A 7,044-nucleotide genomic window follows, 5' to 3' on the forward strand; every position below is an offset into this window, starting at 1 on the left:
GATAAAAAAATCATCACATTCTACTGAGTACCTGCTGACGAATAAGCACTTGTCTGGTGCTAGAGAGCCATGCATCACTAAAGTATGGCCTCCGATCTTAAGGAATGTCTGCTTGTGACTGGGCACACGGTGGAGGTAAACAGGAGAGTAACCGGAACAGAACTGGCTCTCACATACAGCAGGGAAGTCCCCGAGGAGAAATGCAAGAAAAGAGATATGGCTGTTTGAAGAAGGAAGAGAACAAATACAATCTGGGGATAATAGAGGTCAGAAAAATCTTTAGGGAAAAGGTAGCATTTGAACTAGGTCTTATTTTCCTAAGAGAATTGTAGTGGAGCGCTGGTGGTGCTGTGGTGATGTGTATAGCTGCTAATGGAAAGGCTGGCTGTTCGAACCCACCAGTTGCTCCTTGGGAGAAAGATGTGGCAGTCTATGTCTGGGCAGGCTTCAGCTCTGGAAACTCTGTGGGGTTCCATAGGGTCCCTGTGAGTCAGCATTGACTGTGTGGCAATGGACCTTCATAGTTATGGAAGCATTCTAAACCCAAGTCTGGGAACCTCTACTGCTTTTTTGGTTTTGCTACTTTTTTTCTAGTACTGTCTATTAGCAGTGATACCTATTATGGATTGGATTTTTGTCTCCAAAAATGTGTTCGAATTGTAACCCCGATACTATTGATTGTAATCTAATCGGGTGTAATCAACTGTCCACAAGGCAACCAGATGTAATCAATCTGCTGAGGTCATACCAATTTAGGTGGAACCTAAGACTCATTACTTCTGAGTTAGGTAGAGAGCTGCCCCGAGAGAGGAGAAAGCACACACTGGGAACATGTGTTTACAGGAGCACTAGCTCGACTGACAAGACTTGGGCCTGATTTGGATTTTTAGCTTCCTGACTACGAGACAATGAATTTGTTTTTAGAGTCACCCTTCTGTGACATTTGTATTACAGTAGTGCTAGCAAACCAAGACACCTAATCACTAGTGACCTTGACAATGTCACTCAAATAGTAAATACAAATGCCCTTAGTGCAAGGTCATTCACTTCCCCTTTCAAGTATTATGAAAGACTTGAGAGGTCAAGAATTCCGAGTCCTTTGTTCTGAAAACTTGGAATCTATTTTAATCAACATCAGTACATAAAGAAAGAGTACAGGTAGCTCTCAATTAATCATCTTTGAACTATGACACACTTAAGACTGCCTGTTTCTTTTTTCTGTACATCTATTGTTAGTAAAATGTACTACATAGAGTGTTGTAGCACATGATTTGTTGATATAATTGTTCTTAAATGTTCACTCGAAGATGTTTAATATTATGATTAATAGATCAAAACATGGTTGCATGGCAGGCTGTGAACTGGTCTACAGTGGAGTCTGTGTTGTGTCAATGTAGGAATCTCAGCAGATAGGAAGTTGACAATGTTCAGTTCTAGTGACATGAAAATTGAAGTATGCACATGTCCGACGGTCAAGAACAGATTTGATGCATTCAACACTGACGATAAAAGGCTTGATGAGCTTTGTGATGCCATCAAGAACATCAGCCACAAAGAAAGTACAAGGTCATTAAAAGACAGGAAAGAGAGGAAAGATCAAAGTGAATGGCAGAAGAGACTCTGAACTCACAGACAAACTAAGGCAAAGGCAAAGAAAAATGAAGTCGAAGAACTAAACGGGACATTTCCAAGGGCAGCTCAAGAAGGCAAAGTACAATATTGGAATGAAATGTGCAAAGACCTAGAGCTAGAGAATAAAAAATGAAGAATACGCCCAGCCTATCTTCAACTGAAAAAACTGAAAGAAAAATTCAAGCCCGGAGCTGCAATATTGAAAGATCCTATGGGAAAAATATTGAATGATGCAGGTAGCACCACGAGAAGATGGAAAGAATACACAGAATCACTGTACCAAGAAGAACTGGTCTATATTTAGCCATTTTAAGAGGTAGCATATGATCAAGCATCAATGGTACTGAAAGAAGTCCAAGCTGCACTGAAGACACTAGCCAAAAATAAGGCTGCAGGGATTGATGGAATACCAGTTGAAATGTTTCAACAAGCTGATGAAGCGCTGAAAATTTGAGAGGCCAACTGACCAAAGAACCACCAGAATGTTGAAATTATAGAACACTGTCATTGATACCGCATGCAATAAGCTTCTACCGACTGAAAGCATCTAACGAAGGTTTTAGCAGTCCGTTGACAGGAGGCCCCAGAGGCTCCAGCTTGATTTGGAAGAGGAAGCAGAACAAGGGGTATCGTTGCTGACATCACTGTTGGTCAAAAGCACAGGATATTTACTCATGTTTCACTGACTATGCAAAGACAGTTGACTGTGTGAACCATAACAAACTATAAATAGCCTGAGAAGAACCAGAATTCCAGAACCCTTCATTGTGCTCCTGCAGCACTTGTCCATGGATCGAGGCAGTTGTGTGAACAGAAGAAAGGACTACTGCTAGTTTAAAATCAGGAAAGGTTGAGTATGTTGGCTTCTCTCCCCTTATTTATTGCATCTGTCTGCCGATCAAGTAATCAGAGAAGCTGTGTTACATGAAGAACAATGTGGCATCAAGATTAGAGGAAGCTTTATTAACAACCTGTGCATTGCTGCTGATGCAAGCTTGCTTGCAGAAGCTGAGAAGAACTTGAAGTCCTTGCTGATGCAGATCAAGGACGGCAATCTTCCGGTTACTCTGGATTAAAACTCGATGTAAAGAAAACCAAATCCTCACAACTGAGCGCCAGGTAGCATCATGATAAATGGAGAAAAGGTTGACGTTGTCAAGAACTTCATGTTGCTTCGTTCCACAGTCAATGCCCATGGAGGCAGCAGTCAAGAGATCAAAAGACACATTGCATTGGGTAAAGCTGCTGCACAAAATCTCCTTAAATGGTTGAAAAGTAAGGATGTCGGCTTGAGGACTGAGGTAAATCTGACCCATGCCATGGTATTTTCAGTCACCTCACATGCACGTGAAAGTTGGGTATTGAATACGGAAGACGGAAGAAGAATCTGTGCATTTGAATTTCATTTCTGGAGAAGAATAGTGGAAGTACCAGGGACTGCCAAAAGAACAACAACAGCACCAACTTCTGTCTTGGAAGAAGTACAGCCAGAACGCTCCTTAGAAGCGAGGAGGGCAAGACTTTGTCTCGTGTATTTCAGACAAATTGTCGGGAGAGACCAGTCCCTGGAGAAGGATACTGTGCTTGGTAAAGTAGAGGGGCAGCAAAAAAAGGCAGGCTCTCGACAAGATGGATTGATACAGTGGCTGCAACTAAGGGCCCAACCATAAGAAACAATGTGAGCACGGCACAGCACCGGGCAGACTTTGTTCTGTTGAACGTAGGGTTGCTGTGAGTCAGAACTGACTTGCTAACAACACAACAGCAGGCATGAGAACTCCAGCTTCATTGGTCCAATCCACAGACATCAACAACTGAAAACTGGATTGATAACATACTGACAATAATATAGAACCAAACATACAAAAGAGATTCATCTTACATCAGAACTGACTTACAATTGGAGTTGCATGGAATGGAAACCTCTCATAGGCTGTAGCCGACCTGTAGTCATGTAAGGCAGTATGCAGTGGTTATCCAATTCACGGCTCAGATAAGACTGATAGGTAGCTATAGTTAGTCATCTAAAAGTAAGTACTTGAGTGGAGGTCCAATGTCCATCTGCTGTAAAAGGCTGGTTTTAAGTAGGTCCTTGAACATCTGATATAGTTCAAACAGGTAGAGAGGAGAGAAAATGATGTTCCATTAGGAAGAAATGAAATGTACAAAATATGTGGAGGTTGTAGTTAGTGAATAATTAAAGGCTATGTCTTAATTACCTAATACCACAAGTGGATGGCTTGAATGTAAAAAAAATTATTCTCAGTCTAGGAGGCTAGAAGTCTGAATTCAGGATGCCAGCATTAGGGGAAGGCTTTGTCTCTTGACTGGCTCTCAGGAGAGGTCCTTGTGTCCTTGTGTCCTTCCAACGTCTGTCCTTCCAATGTCATTGTTCTCTGGGTTTAGGAACTTCCCAGCACAGGGACGTGGGGTTTGAAGGCCAGGACCAGCTGTCAGCTCTTCTTGGTGGTACCGAGGTTCTTCCTCTGCTCATTTCTCTCCTTTTAAATCTTAGATAAAAGGTAATGCAGGCCACACCCCAGGAGCCCCCCTTATATCATATCAGGGTTAAAACCTGAATAGGGATGGCACTTCCCACCCTAATTCCCTTACAGTGGATTGAATGATTACATCAGATCACATCATGGGGACGACTGCATCCTTACACAACTGCCAAATCATATCACTGCATAGCTGTTAAAATGACATTCATGGTCATATTTTAGGGGACACAGATGAATCCATGAAAGGGCAGTTTGCCCAGAACGGAGACTTCAAACTACTTTGCCAGGCTTTTTAACTATGAAATACCTGTGGGTTTGTTAGTCTCCCACTCCGTGGGGTTTTAAGTACAAGAATTTCTTCCCCATTTTCAGTTCTAGATGTCCTGGGTCACCTGTAGGTATCGTTTTAGGCAACTGCACTCCATCAGGTAGTTACTGCTGTGTAACAAATCACCAGGAAACGTCAGAGGGCTACTATCAACATTTCATTTTGTTCACAAGCCTATGGCTCAGCCAGGCCCAGCTGTACATATGGGTGGGGTGGTCCTTTTATTTGTGGTCATCTAGGGAAGGCTGGATAGTCTCGGATGGCTTTGGACAGACACCTCAGCTCTCTTCCACGTGTCTCTCATTCCATTTTAGCAAGCTGGCCCAGGCACATTTCCATGATGAAGCCAGGGGTCCATAAGACCTAGTAGAAACACAGCTGCACTTTTTAAAGATTCTACGTGATTGCGAACAGCCCACAGGTCAAAGCAAGTCACAGGGCCATGTCCAAATTTAAGAGATGGGGAAATAGACCACCTCTTTAGTGAGGGACCTGCAAAGCATCTGAGTAAAGGACGAAGAACCAGGACTGTCAATGCAATGAGTCTATCATGTGCACTGGAAAGAAAATTACTTTAGAGACAGCACCGACTTCAAAGACAGCTATCGACAATACAGAAGCCCCGTGTCTGTGAAATACATACAGGCGGCCACTCTCAAGAGAAGTAACTTCTTATTCCTGGCGGTGGCCAAAATATATTTTCCCCTTTCTATTTCCGTGGCGTCATTTCTGCCAGAATTTAACATTGGCAGGGTGTCACTTCTTTTCTGGAAAAGAAGCTCTCTGTTGTCAAGGGAAAAGAGAAAAAGAAGAAAGAAAAACAGAGCCGGCAAGAGAGATAGTTATTCTGACACCTTGGGAATCATTGCATTGCAATTGTGGTCCCTGGAAAGGAATGTGAAAAATGTAGTTTCTGATGCAGATGGAAGGAGGGAGAGCTAGTGCTGGGCAGAGTAGCCCAGGAATGTACAAAAGGAAAAAAAAATTCTCCAAAGTTTCTGACAAAGACGCTTCTCTAACCACCAAGTCCCCGTCCCCCACCCAGCCCTTCAAGGTTTGAATCATAAAAATGCAGGTAGGGTGCCCTCCTCTCATAAGTATCCAGGGACCCAAAATATTTAAACAGAGAGGGACCTCGTACAAGCAGGCTCTGGACCGGGCACTGTCACTGACCCTGTTTGATGGAATCACTCGTATCCTTACGTAGTAGACTGAAGAAACCAACTCACTGCCATCGAGTCGATTCCAACTCAGATAGACCCTGCAGGGCAGGCCAGAACTGACCCTGGGTAAGTCTGTGAGACTGTAACTCTTTACAGGAGTAGAGAGCCCATCGTTCACCTTCATGATGTAATGGGTATTACTAATTTCATTTGACCGATAAGAAACGGGATCAATGATCTCTCAGAGAATGGCTGGATTCTCAGTCTGCCTCTTTGGGGTTCCGTGTTCTTCCCACGACTTCTTTGAGTTTGTTGCCGCAATTCTCAGGAGATAGACCCATGTGAGGAATAACGGCTGGAGGGGCGGGGACATCCACAGGGATCAGCAAGAAGCAGATCATTGTTGCCTCCTTTCCCCATTGAGGTCTAAAATTCAGATCAAAGTTAGGGATCTCTTGATACTTTGTCTACTAGGCCCCAGACGAGTCACCATGTAGAAAGCCGTGCAGTGGCTCAGTCAGACTCACTTGCAAAGGCTTAGAACGCGAGCAAGCACACAAGCACATGGCAGGAACCGGAAGCACCCGAAGGGGCAGGAGCTGAGGCCTCACGTGGGAAAGCCGTTGGCCCCCACGTCGGAGAACGACAGCTGCGTCTCACAGCTCACTGCCCTGATGCTCGTACTTCCTGCCTGGTAGGCTTCACCAGCTGCTAAGTGGTTAACCAAGGCTCTGTGATAGTGCCTCCTATTTGTGGGGGAAACTCGAACTGGGGTTCAGTGGGCAGAGGCAAAGGGCAGGCTGCGCGGGTGTGGGGAACTCAGAATAGATGAGCAATCACGGATGTGCTTGGCTACTTCCTGGTAGCGGAGGAGAAAGGGCAACAGAGGGGATTCCTAGTCATCTCCTTTTATTCCCGTGGGAAGGGAAATTTCCTTAAGTTTCCTGTCAGGGATTGACCAACACTAACAGGCACTGAAGAGGGGGAGAACTGAGGCAGGGGAACAGGAAGTTCCTTTGACCTGCGTTCTAGATACCTGCCATCTCAGCCCATGTTGTTACAGATGCCATCCAGTCAGCTCCAACTCAGAGCAGCCTCGTGTACAACAACAGAGTCCAAGACAGCCTGGTCCTGCACCTCCCTCACAAGTGTTACATTGGAGCCTTCGTTACAACCACTCCGTCAATCCACTTCATTGAGGGTCTTTCTCTGTTCCCCTGACCCTTTAGCAGAGAGTGATACTGTCCTTCTCTAGGGACTGGCTTCTCCTGTGAACATGTCCAAAGTACATGCAACAAAGTCTTGCCAGCCTCGATCCTAAGGAGAATTCTGGCTGTACTTCTTCCAAGACAGATGTTCAGCCCAGAAGAGGCCCAATGGTTTCTTATTCTACTAAATAAAATAACCACCACCAAAA

This window comes from Echinops telfairi, unplaced genomic scaffold (assembly GCF_000313985.2).
Source record: "Echinops telfairi isolate 266 unplaced genomic scaffold, ASM31398v2 ScPeMD7_7466;HRSCAF=8504, whole genome shotgun sequence".
Classification (NCBI taxonomy): Eukaryota; Metazoa; Chordata; class Mammalia; order Afrosoricida; family Tenrecidae; genus Echinops; species Echinops telfairi.